The sequence below is a fragment of the Schistocerca nitens genome, chromosome 10 (genome assembly GCF_023898315.1).
Source record: "Schistocerca nitens isolate TAMUIC-IGC-003100 chromosome 10, iqSchNite1.1, whole genome shotgun sequence".
In the NCBI taxonomy this organism is placed as follows: Eukaryota; Metazoa; Arthropoda; class Insecta; order Orthoptera; family Acrididae; genus Schistocerca; species Schistocerca nitens.
In genome coordinates, this window is record NC_064623.1 from 213,574,061 (window position 1) to 213,592,586 (window position 18,526).

The 18,526-nt window shown below is 37.9% G+C and overlaps 2 protein-coding genes across 4 annotated transcripts in view; one reads left to right on the forward strand and one right to left on the reverse strand.

Moving 5' to 3' along the window:
* LOC126210406 (speckle-type POZ protein-like) overlaps window positions 1-18,526 on the forward strand; it is a 517,155-nt gene that overhangs the window by 140,589 nt on the left and 358,040 nt on the right. Inside the window, exon 1 of one of the 2 annotated variants that reach the window (XM_049939651.1) lies at window positions 2,634-2,888. The exons of the other annotated variant lie outside the window; for it this stretch is intronic. The gene's annotated coding sequence lies outside the window, so the exon portion shown is untranslated. Of the gene's footprint in view, window positions 1-2,633; window positions 2,889-18,526 lie in introns of those variants that run through there. 2 annotated transcript variants of the gene reach the window in all.
* The window catches only part of LOC126210403 (protein abnormal spindle-like), a 232,247-nt gene that overhangs the window by 74,807 nt on the left and 138,914 nt on the right, over window positions 1-18,526 (reverse strand). The gene's annotated exons all lie outside the window — the stretch shown is intronic.

The following is an 18,526-nucleotide window of genomic DNA, read 5'->3' on the forward strand; positions in this document are numbered from 1 at the left end:
TTCAGTTCAATTCAATTTTTATTATCACATACCATGCCTTATACAATCAAAGATTGTGATATAGGTGACTTTTCAGTTTTACACTTATAATAATACTAAAAATAGACAATAAACTAATAATATATATGGTGTAACATCTTCAAAGAGGTATTTTAATTACAATTATAGTTCATTGTTGCCATTCATGAAATCTTCTACACTATAGTAACTTATCTTTCAGATACTTTTCCAGGTCTCTTTTGGTACCTTTTACATTTGTGTCATTCATATCTTTCCATATTTTATTTACAAATTTCATGCCCATATAGTATGGGTTTTTTTCATATGATTTTAAAAGGTCGGTAGGTAACATGCAGCTCGTTCTATATCTAGTATCATATTGATGCAAGAAGAAGTTGCTCTTAAAAAGTTGTGGGTTTCTTTTATTGAAAGTGAGAGTTTCATAGATGTATATGCTTGGAATGCTCATTAGATCTAGTTTTACAAATAAAGGTTTACAATGTTGCTTTGGTTTTGCTCCCACCATTGCTTGGATGATTCTTTTTTGTAGTCTAAAAGCGCTAAGTAAATTTGTTTTTTCAGACCCCCAGAAAATTATATTATACCTAATGACTGCAACAAAATATGGATTATATACAGTTTTTCTTACAGCTAAATCAGTAATACTATACAAGATATTCATAATATATACAAGGCTAATCAGTCGACCCAGTATGTTGTCCACATGGTGACTCCATAACAGGTTTTTATTGACTCATACACCAAGGAATTTGACACAGTCTGCAATCTCTAGTTTTTCGTCCATATTCCTTATTTCACTTATAGACTGTGCAGATTGTTTTGTGGTGAAATGAGCAATTTCTGTTTTTGTAAAATTTAATGTCAAGTTATTGTTTTTGACCCATGCCTCCACTTCCCCAAGTGTTTGTTCAATATGACGAATTAGGTCTACCTCATTTTTACAACAGACTACAGCTGTTTAGTCATCTGCATAGAGGATAGTATCAGACTGGACCTGACATGGCATATCATTAATATAATACAGAAAAAGTAGTGGCCCTAATATTGAACCTTGTGGAACACCTAATTGAGTGTGTTTCCAGCCAGAGAGAAATTTCTTGCCGTTGATGTTAATAAGTACTCTTTGTTTTCTGTTTGCCAAGTATGATGACATCCAGCTAAGAGATTTGCCTTGAAAACCATAGTGTGCCAATTTTTGGAGAAGCGGGTCATGATTTACTATGTCGAAGGCTTTGGACAGGTCACAAAAGATGCCTGACACACACACATTCTATCATCAAGACATCTGCTGACCAACAATTAAAGGGAACAGCCATGGGTACCAGGATGGCCCCCTCGTACGCCAACCTATTCATGGGTCGCTTAGAGGAAGCCTTCTTGGTTACCCAGGTCTGCCAACCCAAAGTTTGATACAGATTTATTGATGACATCTTCATGATCTGGACTCACAGTGAAGAAGAACTCCAGAATTTCCTCTCCAACCTCAACTCCTTTGGCTCCATCAGATTCACCTGGTCCTACTCCAAATCCCATGCCACTTTCCTTGACGTTGACCTCCACCTGTCCAATGGCCAACTTCACACGTCCGTCCACATCAAACCCACCAACAAGCAACAGTACCTCCATTATGACAGCTGCCACCCATTCCACATCAAACGGTCCCTTCCCTACAGCCTAGGTCTTCGTGGCAAACGAACCTGCTCCAGTCCGGAATCCCTGAAACATTACACCAACAACCTGACAACAGCTTTCGCATCCCGCAACTACCCTCCCGGCCTGGTACAGAAGCAAATAACCAGAGCCACTTCCTCATCTCCCCAAACCCAGAATCCCCCACAGAAGAACCACAAAAGTGCCCCACTTGTGACAGGATACTTTCCGGGACTGGACCAGACTCTGAATGTGGCTCTCCAGCAGGGATACGACTTCCTCAAATCCTGCCCTGAGATGAGATCCATCCTTCATGAAATCCTCCCCACTCCGCCAAGAGTGTCTTTCCGCCGTCCACCTAACCTTCGTAACCTGTTAGTCCATCCCTATGAAATCCCCAAACCACCTTCCCTACCCTCTGGCTCCTATCCTTGTAACCGCCCCCGGTGCAAAACCTGTCCCATGCACCCTCCCACCACCACCTACTCCAGTCCTGTAACCCGGAAGGTGTACACGATCAAAGGCAGAGCCACATGTGAAAGCACCCACGTGATTTACCAACTGACCTGCCTACACTGTGATGCATTCTATGTGGGAATGACCAGCAACAAACTGTCCATTCGCATGAATGGACACAGGCAGACAGTGTTTGTTGGTAATGAGGATCACCCGGTGGCTAAACATGCCTTGGTGCACAGCCAGCACATCTTGGCACAGTGTTACACCGTCCGGGTTATCTGGATACTTCCCACCAACACCAACCTATCCGAACTCCGGAGATGGGAACTTGCCCTTCAGTATATCCTCTCTTCTCCTTATCCGCCAGGCCTCAATCTCCGCTAATTCCTAATTTCAAGTTGCCGCCACTCATACCTCACCTGTCTTTCAACAACTTCTTTGCCTCTACACGTCCACCTCGACTGACATCTCTGCCCAAACTCTTTGTCTTTAAATATGTCTGCTTGTGTCTGTATGTGTGGATGGATATGTGTGTGTGTGCGCGAGTGTATACCTGTCCTTTTTTCCCCCTAAGGTAAGTCTTTCTGCTCCCGGGACTGGAATGACTCCTTACCCTCTCCCTTAAAACCCACATCCTTTCATCTTTCCCTCTCCTTCCCTCTTTCCTGATGAGGCAACCATTGGTTGCGAAAGCTAGAATTTTGTGTGTATGTTTGTGTTTGTTTGTGTGTCTATCGACCTGCCAGCACTTTCGTTCGGTAAGTCACCTCATCTTTGTTTATATATATATATATATATATATATATATATATATATATATATATATAAAACATTCCACGTGGGAAAGCACTTTCGTTCGGTAAGTCACACCATCTGTGTTTTTAGATATATTTTTCCCACGTGGAATGTTTCCCTCTATTTTATATATAAACTAACAAATACAAATCCAGGGCCACATGAAATGAGTTAAAAGTGCTGGATATTGCCACTGAAGATACTTCGCAAAGAAAAGAAGTGAAACACATATGGAAATAAACAAACTGCCTTCAATTAGTTGCACAGCTTGAACGTACCTCCATGAATTATAGCAACTAACGAAAGATGGAAAACAGAAAAAAAATGACAATAAGATTTTAATTTATGTTGATGACACTGTAGTTATGTCTACCACATGGAATGAACACTTACAAATGCTAAATGAATTTTTCAATAGACTAAGATCACATTGAATTACCATTAAACTATCAAAATCACATTTTGATAGGAATGAGATGAAATTTTTGGGTCACATAGTGAGTATGACAGGAATCAAACTGGCCCCACATAGACTAGATGTACTACACTTTGTTGTGAACCTTCAAACAGAAGACAACTAAAGTCATGTTTAGGAATGATAGGAATTTATTGAAAATTTCTTCCACAAGCAGTATTGAATGCACCTCACTTATCGAAATTATTAAAAGTAAACACATTGTGGCATTGGGATGAACATTGTACAGAGAAGTTTAACACTATAAAGGAAAATTTAGCAAATTCGCATATACTACTTCAGTCAGACTTCATATTGCCAATCCAACTATCAGCAGAAGCATCTGACTATGGTCTGGGACAATGCATACTTTAAAAACATGTTGTGCAACAGACAATAGAACACAGGCCAATAGCTTTTGCCAGCAGAATGCTCATGAACCATGAAACGAATTATATTGTCACAGAAAAAGAGATATTACCTGTAGCATGGGCTTTCAGAAAGTTTAAGTTACTTAATGGTAGGCAACGAAAATATAATACATTGTGACCGTAATGCAATAATCCTTCTACTGAAAAGCAGACTCTTACACAGTAGACTCACTAGATGGCCTCTCTTTTCACTGGAATTTAACTTTTCAATTAGTCACATAAAAGGAAAAGACAACTTGGTAGCAGATGGCTTATCAAGATTACCTGTTGGCTTACAGTTAAACCACGATGTAAAAGACAGAGAAATATTTGCTATATATTTACTGAAAATTAAGAAGTATGAAAAATATATTCAAATGCTCAATTGTACATTAAAAACTCTACAGCAACAAGATAGTAGTTTAAATAGGCACATTCGAAGTATGCAACAAAACAACTCGGATCAGGATGAAAATGGGAAGATACGTAAAGGAATTTTGTTTCATAAGAACAACAAAACAGGTAAACGGTTACTATGCATCCCTAAAGACAGCATAAAATATCTTACGCGGTATGTATACTTAGGCTGTGAATACTTTGGACTAAAGACCTGTATAATGCATGTGAAAGAGTATTAATACTTTAAAAAAAGAATCAACAGGCAAAGAAAATATTACACTCCTGCAAGGTATGCCAAAAGATAAAAATAAATAGTTCAGAAGTACACACACTTCTGCACCCCATCATTTCAGGAGAAATTTGGGAGTTAGTGGCATTGGATTTCTTTGGCCCATTGCCTAAAGGCCAGGGAGGAATGGGATGCATCCTAGTCACTTTAGAATGTTGGTCAAAGTTGGTAAAATATTATCCTCTAATAAAAGCTGCAACCAATAAAAGATGGTAAAGCATTATCCTCTAAGAAAAGCTACAACCAATAGCATAGTAAATAAATTATGAGATCACTATTTTAAACAGGTCGGGAAACCTAAGAACCTGTTAACAGACAGTGGGAGCCAGTGCACATTCAAGAACTTCAAAGAGCTTTTGGCATGGGAGAATGTAAACCATATTTTGATTTTGTGCTACTATCCACAAAGTGTTAACTGGGATGTTTGTTCTGAATGTACTGTGCAACTAAACACTTAAAGTGGACAGACTTAGTAAGTGAACTGGAATTAGTGTTGCAAGAATTGCCACACTCGGTCATTAAGGTATCACCAGTGGAGGTAATAGGACAACAAGTAGAAGGGGAACCCTTCTTGAAATGGGTTAAATGGTCAGAAGAAAACTCTGCCCTCCAGCTGATGTCAGTAAAAAATATTAAAGCAGAGATGACTATGGTAGTTGAAAAATGGAAAAAGAGATGGGAAAAAGGCACCCCTATATCATATAGAGAAGTAGATATAGCATTGTTTAAAAGGCACAAGAGAACTGACAAGTATTGGAAAACAATGAGTAAGTTTTACTCACTGTATGAGGGGCCATTCATGATAATCAGGATACCGCATGCAAAGGCAGTAATGTTAACCAACCCAACAACCAGCAAAGAAACGGGCATGTATAATACCCAGGATTTATGCCCTTTCATAAGAAATTAAAGAGTGATTAAGTAACAGTCAATTTTTTTCCAAAATTGCTGGGTCTAGCAAGCTTATTAGGCAGTTTCTAATAAATTAAATAATTCAGAAATAGTGTGTAGTTAAGACTCAGGATTTTAAGTGGCCTCACTGAGGGGTGGCAAGAGGAAGGTGATTACATTATGCATGGTGATGTTGAGAATGTTAGGTTGAACTCGACCTGAGGTATTAAGTTCGGCAGTGAACCCATCAAGAAAATTAGAAACAGTTTTTTTTCTTCCCTATCAGGGCTTTTACACAGATAAAAGTAACTGATATCATTGCATGTATAGAGTAAGCTAAGTAGCAGCTCCAAGGCAGGGAGTCTGTTCCTAGTTTTGAGGTTGTTACGCATGCTCTACATACAACAAGGAAGTATGTCATAATGAAAGAGATGTAGAATGTCTACACTAGTATTAATACTGACTGCATTATGACTGAGCATAAATTAAACCTTTCTGCAGTTCCTCCACTTATAACCACGTTACAAGCCACTATGTGTTATTTATGACTTAGAGAAGTTTTATCAGAAATGGATAACGAGAAATTAACATTCATATCAAATAAATCGTTTATGACATGTTATTCCCTTTTGAATATGACATTTTATTTGGTTTTGGCTGTGATTACAGTGGATTTCATAATGGAAACTAAGCTTCATAACAACACCCCAAAAAGTGTTATATGAGTCTTTATATGCAAATACAAACTGAGATCCTCAGTTTTTAATACTTGTTTAATGGTTTTACTAATGATAATTATTATGACTGCCATGCTGAAGTATTTTAAGTGACACACTGACTGATCAATTTAGGTTGTAAAGGTATTATTGTTTCCGACCACAACAACAGTGCTTTGTTACCCCTGTAAGGCGTGAAAATGTAAAATAAGTAAATAAAAGGTTCACTTATCGGCTTTGGAGACAAACTGAAAATAGTTAAAGGAGGAGTCTAAGGTGTTCGTAACTTGACATATTGTTTTACAATATTCTAAATGTGCGTATGTATGTATGTTTATAAGTTTGTTTTTCTTCTTTACTTCCTTTCCTGTTTGTTCATGTATAAGGGATGGCATATGCAAGGGTACAAAGTCTCCCTTTAATTTGTTGATTTTATATTTATAGGGGGGTGGCATATGTAAGGGTACAAAGTCTCCCTTACATTTGTTGATTTTATATCCATGTTGTGTAGCTTCAAATAAATGAACAAGCAGAATGAGTTGAGAATTAGGTTGTTTCATGTTAAGGAGCTAATTATCTTTATGTTTTTATTATTTACTTTGCTTTCGTAGTCTGCTGCTGTTGTATTTTTGAAGTCATTGCAAGTAACAGCAAAGAGACCCCAGGCCAAGTGCAGTGCCCAAGGAATACTGAAGAATGGAACATAGAGCTAATAACAATGTCAATGCGAAATTCAATTGTTTCTGGTGTGAGAGAAAGACTGGTCAGTCCTGCTTGTCTGTATTTGTCTATGTTTGTGAGGAAATAATGAATTGTTATTCTGTATTTGAGGAATGGTGGTACTCCTTTAGTAGCGTACTTTGAAGCAAAAAAAAAAAAAGACCTTCGCAGGAGTTAGTCAACATTTGTTCCACTGATGGTGCAAGATAGTTGAAGACCTTCACATTATACAGGGTGGTCAATTCATAGTGACCGGGCCAAATATCTCATGAAATAAGCATAAAACGAAAAAACTACAGGGAACGAAACTCGTCTAGTTTGACGAGGCAAACCAGATGGCGCTATGGTTGGCCCGCTAGATGGCGCTGCCATAGGTCAAATGGATATCAACTGCATTTTCGTAAATAGGAATCCCCATTTTTTATTACATATTCGTGTAGTGCATAAAGAAATACGAATGTTTTCGTTGGACCACTTGTTTCGCTTTGTGATGGCGCTGTAATGGTCACAAACATATGGCTCACAATTTTAGACGAACAGTTGGTAACAGGTAGGTTTTCTTAAATTAAAATACAGAATGTAGGTACGTTTGAACATTTTTTTTCGGTTGTTCTAATGTGATACATGTACCTTTGTGAACCTATCATTTCTGAGAACGCATGCTGTTACAGCGTGATTATCTATAAATACCACATTAATGCAATAAATGCTCAAAATGATGTTCATCAACCTCAATGCATTTGGAAATATGTGTAACAACATTACTCTCAACAGCGAGTAGTTCACCTTCCGTAATGTTTGCACATGCACTGACAATGCGCTGACGTATGTTGTCAGGCGTTGTCGGTGGATCACGATACCAAATATCCTTCAGCTTTCCCCACAGAAAGAAATCCAGGGATGTCAGATCCAGTGAACGTGTGGGCCACGGTATGGTCGTCTTCTGCCACCCTACAGAACCCAGAGCCAAAATAGACCTTGTAATCTTACCCTCCCACACATCACCAGTAGATTTTCAGTCTCTTAAATAATTGATTCATTTCATAAGCTTCAAGAGGAGTAACATGTTCAAATAACTTTTTTACTTATCTTCATTTTCTCGTTGGCTGCAGTTCGACACATGAAGGGGTATATACTTGAGGTTGAAGTTTTTGACTTTGGGGATTCCAGGTAACTTGATAACAGTTAAGTAAGTCTGCTGTGTTATTTCTGTTTCTATGACTTTTTATATATATCCCATTCTTCTATGTCACACTATCTTTACAATCTCCACATTAAAACAGATATTTACATTGTTATTGCAAAAATTAAATACAGGTCCGATTCCATCAGAGGCACACCCACTACTGCTTCACTCTGCAGTACTAACAACATTCCAAAGAGTTTACAAAACAAAAGAGTTTACAAACTTTCATGACAAAAGAAGAATCTTCACCAAGTTATATCATTATTTTATAAATGAGCACAGAAATAAATTTAATAATTAGTGGCAGATTGCATAATTAATAATAGTTATTCTAAGTGTGCCAGATATTTTGTAGTTTTAAATGTTTCTAAAAGAAGAGCAATTTTAACCGTACACACAGAATTAATACATATCGATTGTAATTTATTTTTATACATTTTAGCCTGAAATATACTGCATCATATACAAAATCATATGAAATTCTTTCTTGAGATAATTTTAACCTATTCAAGATTTGAAAATATTTTTGTTATTGGTTACTTCTATTAAAGAAAGGTAGTGTTGGAGACGGGTGTCCCATTACAACCTGCAACATCGTCATGAACATGTCCTCCAAATGCTTCAGTCCCACAGATGTACCAGTCATTACTAAAAGTCTTACTCCTTGCCTCACTCCCAAATCCAATCATGCTGGGTATACTGTGGTTATGAAACACAGTATTTATCTGTCAGAGGGACTCCATCAGGTGTCAGATATATCCTCCTACAAGCCCTGCCACAACAACCCCATCCAAAAAATCCAGTAGGATCTCCAGTCCCTCCTTAAGCCCATAGGTCCATCCTAGAATATCTCCCCTAAGTCTCTCTCTCTCTCACTCCCCCCCCCCCCCCCCCCCAACACACACAAACATATCCCCACCAAATCCTACCCTCTAAATGATTCCTACAGTTCATAAACTGAACCATGCTGCAACTTGTTAGTGTACCTCCACAGAGAGAATCTCTGCTCTTGTGGATCAACACCTTCATTGTTTTACACATAACATACCTCCCTACATAAAAAGACGCCAACCATTTCCTCCATCGATTCTCCACAGTTCCTGTTCCTTTACCAACAAGTTCCCTGCTTGGCACTGTCAGTGCCACTGCCCTCTACACTAGCATCCCAATTCTCATGGCCATGCTGCTATTGCAGGCTAGCTTTCTCAATGCTTGACTGACTCTAAACCTACAACTTTCTTCCTGGTTACCATGATCAAGTACATCCTCAACCCACAATTACTTCCCCTTTGAAGGCATCACCTATGAACAAATCCATGGTACAGCAATGTACACACACATGGCACTATCCTATGTTAATCTGTTCAAGGGCCATCTAGAGGAATCCTTCCTAACCACCTAGAATCCCAAACCTCTCAAACTCCTCTCCTGATTCAGATTCATTAATAACATTTTCACAATCTGGACTGAAAGTTGGGACACTCTGCCCAAATTCCTCCAGAATCCCAATGCCTTCTTCCCAATTTGCTTCATGTGGCCCTTCTCAGCCCAGTAAACCACCTTCCTTAATGTCGACCTTCACTTCAACGGTGGCTACATCAAGTCCACATCAAACCCATCAAACTCCACTTCGACAGCTGCCACTCATACAACTACAAAGACATCTGTTTCCCCCATATAGCCACTGTCCAGTCACATAGGAGCACTCCTCTTGTGACATAATACCTCCCACGACTTGAGCGATTCAGTCACATTCTCTGCCAGAGTTCCAGCAAGATCTCATCACGTCCTGAAATGAGAAACATCCTGCCTGCCCCTCATACAGTAGTATTCCTCCTACCCACCCAAATTATGAAATTATGATAGACTAGATGCAATGTCTGTCCCATACATCCTACAACTATCACACCTACTTCAGTTCTGTCACAGGCATTTCTTATCCTGCCAAAGGCAGGGCCACCTGTGAAAGCAGCCATGTGATCTAAAAACTTAGCTGTCACCACAGTACGGCATTCTGTGTGGACCTGACTACAACAAGATGTCTGTCCTCATGAATGGTCAGCTACCAAAACCATCTTTTTCAAATTGCACATGTGGGAATTCTCCCTCCAACATATCCTTCATTCTCATAACCCCCTTGGCCTTAACCTTTGCTAGTAACTGTCCTTCAAATGCCTATTGCTTTCCCTGTTCCCACTCTAGTACCACATATGGTTCTACCTCTGTAAGGCATTATATGGTCTTTTCCTCTTGTCTACATCTGTATTCTCCCCTTCCTCTACCCCTCCCCACAGTACAGCCACTGAATCCTTCATCTAGCAGCCCTATCCTGTTTCCACCACATCCCTCTGCACTCTCACAGGCAGCACTAGCATCTTCCCCCCCCCCCCCTGCCCCACTATCCCTGCCCCCCCCCCCCACTCTTCCTTATCCATAGTGTTCACCCCAGCTTGATTAGCATTCATGTCGGACATTGCCACAGTCAAGCTTAGTACCTGGAGACCGAGGTTGTGTGAGTGAATTGCATTTGAGTGAATGTGAGAGAGATTTATAATTCCAAGAAGGACTTTGTCCACATGCTGAAATATTTCTAGCATTCTTTTTCATTTTCTGTGACTCAGTACCTCCTCCATGTGGTGACTAGCACAATGTCCTTTCCACATTGTTGTAAATATTTATTCATAAATTTAATTAAACATGTCCAATTGTTAAAACCTGAGGAAATAAGATTATACAAAGAATCTTGAAATTCCTCCATAAATCTACACATGAAAGGTTAATACAAAAGACCTAGCATATTTACCTGAATGTAAGATGAGCTTTTCCCCAGATTCAGCATTCAAAAAATACTGGGTCATCTTACACTCATAGATTAATATAGTGGTCATCTCACATTTGCAGATAAAGCTTTGGCAGTTGAGGCACACACACATTTATATGTACAATCTGGAAGAGTTGCAGGGGGAACCATGACACCAGCTTGGCTGAGCACTAGTATGAGTGGGAGGAGGGAAGTGGTGAGGAGCAAGCAAATTTCGCCATGCTGTCAACAGAGGGAATGTATACAGTGTACTTTGGCTTTTTATATACATGTATCATGTTTAAATTGCCATTAGCCTGAACCCATTTGTAGTCAGAATAGAACTACCCATGAGTTGGACAAATAATAATAGGAAGAGAGCAATTATTGCTAACATTGTGGTCACACAGAACAACTGAAATGTGGTGTGAGTGGAACATGAGCTTCATCAATGTTGCTAAAGCTGCTGCTGTTCTACATCACTGATAATTTTTAAGATTTGGTACAGTATTAATCCAAAATGATACGATTTCTGCTTATTCAGCTGTAGGGAGTTGAGTAGACAATATATAGTTGCTGTTCAGTTTAGTAATATTTTCAGTGCTGTAAAAATTGTAAACTGTAGCAGTCAATAATGAATACAAATTATAGCTGTGACTTTGTTAAGAAATGTACAACTGTGAGATCATAGTACACAGTTGGTTCGGTCAGACAATATCACACTAATTTTAAGTTAATGTTGATTCATGAAGCAGAAGCTACAAAAAACTATGCATCAGGAAGAAAATTCAGTGTCACAGAAGCTAGTGTTGCTAGGTGGCATCAGATAAAGAGTAAGTTAAAGAATGCCATTTCTAAATGCTGAATTTTTGGAGAACCAAAGCAGGGGAAGGTTTCATGAATTTCAGCATCAGGTCATTGAGTATGTGAAGAGAAACGCAATGAAGGCTTCACAATTACTTGAGAAATTATCTAAATGAATGTTATGGAGATAAAGAGGAATTTTCCAACTGCATGCATTATAAAATTCAAAGCAAGTACTGGTTAGTGTGTGAGGGTGATGATTATGGCCAGGCTTATGATACAATTCAGAACAATGCCAGCTCAGCAATTTTCTGCAAGTGTTTGATGAAAATCTACTTACATATTAGTGTCATATTACTATGATACTTGCAGGGTTCTTGTTCCTAGTCCTCATGTCATGTATCCCTTTTGATACAAGCAGTTATGACACAGTAGTAAGTTCCACCAGCATCTGGGCAATGTACGGCCTTAAGTTTGAGCATGGCTCATCGTCGTCAATAAGACGTGGCCGTACACCATCAGTCTATAGCTCAGCAACTCAATATATTAATGTTTATACCAAACCCCATACTAACTGTGAGACACATTAGCAAATATTTTCACAAATATGGAGAATGGTATCAATTAGCCACTAAACGTAAACTTAGGTCTTTCGGATCACAATACACTATTAACATACATAAATTACTCTATCCCCAAGGCAGTAAAATATAAGTAGGGATACAAAAGGCACTTCTATACAGAAAAAGTGAATACTTTCATCCAGTTGTTAGCTAATGAAACCTGGGAAGATGTCTTTGCACAAACAACAACCGAGGAATCTTTCAATGCTTTTTCTAGTACATTCATGTCCCTATTTGAGATGTGTTTCCCAAAAAAGCTCACAAAGATCAATGTCATGCCTAGGAACACAAGCCAGTGGATAACACCTGCTATTAGAGTATCTAGTCAAACACTAAAACATATCAGTCAACTCAAAAAAGATAACAAAGATGAACACTTCACAGATTATGTTAAGACATACAAGAAAATTTACAGGAAGGTGATCAAAATATCCAAGACAATGCAGAATGACAGTGTAATTGCTGGGTCAGCAAACAAATCAAAAGCTATATAGAATGTAGTAAAAAAAGAAATAGGCCCAAGCAAAAATGTTAGAAATCCAGATGACTTTGTTTTAAAAGATGATCAAGGTGTGCTAGTCAGAAATCTTACTTTAGCAAATTACATTAATAACTACTTTATAAATAGTCCAATCAATCTGAGTAAAAATTGTTCTAAGATTAGTAGAACATCAATCCCAGAACAAAGTGTTAATTCATTATTGCTACCTCCCATGAACAAATTGAAAGTTAATCAAATAATAAAAACAATGAAGAATAAAATGTCCTCAGGGATTGACGAGATACCTTGCTCAGTCATTATGAGATGTGCTAGTGTCATATTAGACCCACTCTCACACATCATAAACATATCATTTTAAGAAGGTGTCTTTCCACAACGATTAAAAATTGCAAAAGTAAAACCATTGTATAAAAAGGGCAATATACATGAAGTGGGAAACTATAGACCAATAGCTTTATTATTGGTATTTTCAAAAGTAATAGAGACAGTTCTGAAAAACAGAATTACAAATTACCTCGAGAAATTCAATCTATTGTCTGTAAACCAACATGGCTTTCACAAAGGAATGAGTACAGAGTCAGCCATCACCCAATTCATTGAAAACATGGTAACGGGGCTAGATAAGAACAACAGTACAATAGGAATAAATTTGGACCTCTCAAAGGCATTTGATACTGTCCAACATGATATCCTGCTAGACAAATTAGAATATGTCGGTATACGAGGAGTAGCTAAAAAGTGGTTTCAGTCATATCTCCATAATAGGAAACAGGTAGTAGAAATTGCAACAACAAACAGTAAAAACCAAAGTATTGTTTACAGATCAGATATTCAGACTGTGCCAATTGGGGTACCGCAGGGGAGTGTTCTAGGACCCCTCCCATTTCTTCTTTACATAAATGATATCAAGATTCCAGTAAATGGTACTAATATAACCCTGTTTGCGGATGACACAAACATTGTAGTAACTGACATAAACCGGGTATTGCCAACATCTGCAACCAGAGTTATAGAATATTTGCGAAATTGGTTTGAAGTGAACAAATTAACCATAAATATCTCTAAAACTAATTATATCCATTACAGGAAAGCAAAGTCACATTCTGATCTAGATCTCAGAATACAAAATAAAAAAATTGTGAGAGTTGCTACCACAAAATTCTTAGGTGTACATATAGACGAAAATTTAGACTGGAAATCCCATATCCTGTATCTCTCGCATAAGTTAAGCTCTGCTTGCTTTGCTTTACATGTTATTAGCTTTGTATGTCGTAGGGAATGTAGCAGAGCTGTTTACTTTGCTTGTATACATTCTGCTATTACCTATGGCCTCACCTTCTGGGGTCATAGTAAGAAAAATCTCAAAACCATCTTCACTCTACAAAAACGAGCTGTTAGAATAATTACCAACAGTTCAAGGCTAACTCCTTCAAAGCAATTATTTAAACAGCTGAATATTCTACCCCTACCGTGCCTCTATATACAGAAAAGCGTAATTAATGTAAAAAGAAATATTAACAATTTCCAATCCAACTCGGATCTACATACTTACAACACAAGAAAGTGCAATGACATTCATATAAAAAGAGTTAACAAGGCTTTGGCGCAGAAACAAACAAACATACAAGGAAGCAGATTGTATAACAAACTACCGGTAAAGATAAAAGAAATAAAAAAATTGTCTTCATTTAAAGAAGCAGTATTCAAATTTCTAATGACCAACTGCTATTATAGTGTAAAAGAATACCTGGAATAGCTTCATACTAAACAATTATATTTATGTACTCTGTGCCAATAGTAATTTTTATCTGACTGTTACTGTGATCTAAATAAATAATATGTACAAAAGTGCTATATCTAAATATCAACTGTGCATTCCATGTAAAAAGTCTTTCTCATACATCAATGTAAATAATCAAAGTTGTACATGCTATTTCAATGTGGTCTGATGTTATGTAGTCTACTATGCACATCTGTATTTTGTATAGTATTGTTCACCCTATATGTGTGTGTATATATATATATATATATTATGTATTTTTTGACGAAATCCATGCAATGTACATTGCCTCTGGATGAATAAACTATTACTACTACTACTACTACTAATTTAATAATAGATGAACTGAGATTGGATCTGTTGGATGAAATCCTGAAGGATAAAAATACTGCTCAAAACAAACTGATTTTTACCTTGATATAGATCCCTTTTATTTTTCAGAAATGCACAATATATGTGAATGGTGGCCACATAGAATAACTGTTCAGTATCTATCAGTAGTGCAAAATTTGGAATTACTTTGTGCAGACATAGCATTTAAGCCCAGCAACATGTGCTAAATAATAAAGTGCATCAGATTAATAAACTGTCAAAAACCTGAACTATATCTTGATGTTTACTAGCCTGCACTTTAACATTCCCAATGAATATAAATTTTATAGCTGTCAGTGCTATCCAATTAAATCAGTTCAAGCCCATAACAACATAAATCCGTTAAACCACAAGTCTTTACAAGTTTGCAATTGCAAGGATATACAACAGAAACTAAAGTCATTTGTGAAAGACCTCATCACTCTTCACTAACTAAACTGGCTATAAAGACTGAAATCAGAGTCTCAAGATTTACAAGTTATCACACATGCCCATGATTACTCTAAGCCTCACTACACAAAAGAAACACTCGCGGCATACACACTGCCCATAACTTTACTTACTCCATACAAACCCATGAAAAAACTACATCAAAACGTCTAGACGCGAGACAACAGATGAAAGACCATGAGCTCTTCGTGCATACTTATTTAAAGATTTGGTCACATGACTACTCCTCAGTTCGGTGCAGATACTTTCATCCTGACCACCATTCATAACTTTCACAGCAATTTTATATACACTCTTGTGATAAAACACATAGAAAATTTCCTTGGTTAGTTTGCAACCTCTTTTAAAATCACTTCCACATTGATTTAACAATTTCAGACAAATCTCAAACATATAAAGTGCCACACCCAGCACTTAAGCCAAAATGCTGACTTCATCTATTTTATAAACCACAACTATAGTTACATATGCATTGAGAGGTACTGGAATATCAAAGAAGGAAACTCATGCTGATAACATCCTTTGTCTCTCTGTGGAGAATTCCGTAGTTATGGTACTATTTACATAAATAAACTAAACTGCTTATAACATTTTTTGTATGTTTGTTTAATTAGAAAAGTAACCTGCTCATCATATTGCTGGTATTATCCTCTTTCATCTTGTGTTTCATAAGTGTGACTTTCATGATGGGTTCAGCTGTTACAGTTTATAATAAACAATAATGCTTACAATGTTAATACCTTTTAACTGTTAAAACTTCAAACAAGGGTTTATATTCAATGAGCTTGTTGCATTGTTATGGTTCCAAAGATGTCATTGGTTTCTTTTTAGCATGCTTGTAAGTCTTTGACATATTTTTATTAAAATGACATTAGTGACAATATCTCAAATACAGCCCCCTCCATATTCGCCACTGGAACACAATCCTCTTTTCGCCTGGGAAACCCTGGTGACTGCTGGTCCTCATGGCTCGCTAGCCGCCTTTATGTGCACTCAGCTCACCTGTCACAGTCCATCTGACAACTGGCCGCCCCAACAAACATTCACACCAAGCCACAGCTAACCTGTTAGATTCAGTCCGCCTGGTGGCAGTTGAACCAGCTGCTTGTAACATGACAATATAATCAATGAATGGAAATGACACGACTATTTTCTAGGCCGTAAGGACACCTGTTTCTTTTGGTTTGTCATCAAAAGTTCTATCAATGTGGATGGCATTTAAAGTTTTTCTTTAAGAAGTTCTGGCATTAAAAGGTGATAATAGCAATAATTCTGCATGCACTAACAGATAGGAAGAAGTTCCCCCCCCCCCCATGCATGATTTTTTTGCAGGAAAATGATACTGAAAAAAAAATTGCCTGCAGGACTTATCTTCAGATACCCAGAAAGGGGTTGGATGACAAATGACTTCATGCAAGATTGGTTTAAGGTTGTTTGGTACAGAATACCATGCTCACTACTTAACTGAAGGGAAATGTTGGTGCTGGGGTCATTCAGGGAATATCTCACCCATGAAGTAAAGCACCAGTTGGTAAAGAACAACTTACACCTGGTAATAATGCCTGGCAGCATGATCTCACAACATCAAATAATGGAAACAGACCTTTTAAGGCTCACCTCAGGCAGTTTTACAGTGAATGGCCTCTTTGAGAAGACTATACCCTCACTCCAGGTGGGACGATAAAGAAACCCTCAATATTCATGTTGGGCCAGTTGATTGTCTTCCAGGCTAGTGGAACATCAAGACTATACCCTCACTCCAGGTGGGACGATAAAGAAACCCTCAATATTCATGTTGGGCCAGTTGATTGTCTTCCAGGCTAGTGTAACATCAAGTTAACTCATTATGAAATGAGTCAAAAGTGCCACATATCCATTGTTATGGACAGCCCACAAGATGACATACTTTGTGGAGAGGGGAGGTGGGGGGGGGGGTCAGGAAGGAAAACATCCCAGTAGGCTTACAAATGAAGATGATGATACCAGAAAAGAAGACGATGATGGTGGTGGTGGTGATTAAAAATAGTGATACCACAGACAATGGCTTAGACTCTAAAGGAAGAAAGATTAGTGTTTAATGTCCCATCGACATAGCGAGGTAATTAGATATAGAGCACAAATTCGGGCTGAGTCAAGGATGGGGAAGAAAATCGGCCATGTGCTTTCAAAAGAAACATCCCAACATTTGCCTGGAATGATTTAGGGAAATCTTGAAAAAACTAAATCAGGATAGTCTGAAATGCAACATGGAAGGGTTTTGGTGTGGTAAGAATGTTACATTTCCTTTGGGAGATCTGTAATCCTCTGATGTCCAATGTTAGTTTTTAGTACATTTCTCTTTGTTGATGTTTTCCAAGGTGGCCACGATAGTCAAATCCGCCCAAGGATTGTGCATCACTCTTCACAGGACTTCATCTCCTTGTGTGTGGATGGCTGCGAAAGAAATTGTTAATTGTCTTCCAATTAATTTGAATGATGGGAAAGACTGAACTTTAAACCTTCTATATTGGCACTTTCTCTTACACAACATTGTGTCTCAATTCATAGTTTCATGTACAATGTCGGTTGACAGTCCTTTTTAAAAACTAATGTTGCTTGGACAAGAGCAAGGCAAGAAGCATTTTCTACACAATGAGGGTAACAGATTTTCCACGCTTTTGCAGTCAAAGTGTTAGAAAATAAAGAATTTTTTTAGATTGAAGGTAAACATGAACTTAAAAGTTTATATATGTAAGATGATTTGTTAAGGAGCAAGTCTTGTTTTGCGTGTTCTGTTAGTTATCTGAAGTATTCCGTGTTGGCTCCATTCTGTCCCAAGAGCATTAGAACTGTACTTAGTGTCAAAACATGTGAAGTAATTAAAGGCAGCAAAGAGTCTAATGGCATGAACCGTGGGGTCGAGGAATAGCAACAACCATAAGATTATAACAATAACGTTTATACAAAAGCCTTCCCAAAATCATTGTTAAAGAGTCCTGGTTTCAGTAGAAACTGAGCTCTTCTACAGTCATAAGAAGAATTATCAACAAGTCATGGGGATTCACAGACTTCTCAGAGCTGAACAACAGCAATAGTGCCTTTTAATCACGCCTGTCTGCAACTTAATGTTTCTTCTTTATAGTAAGTAGCAATCTGTCTTTTCCTGCACTGTTAATATTCCTACCTGAAGTTGCCATTGTTTAGTCCTTGCTTTGTGTACCCAAGG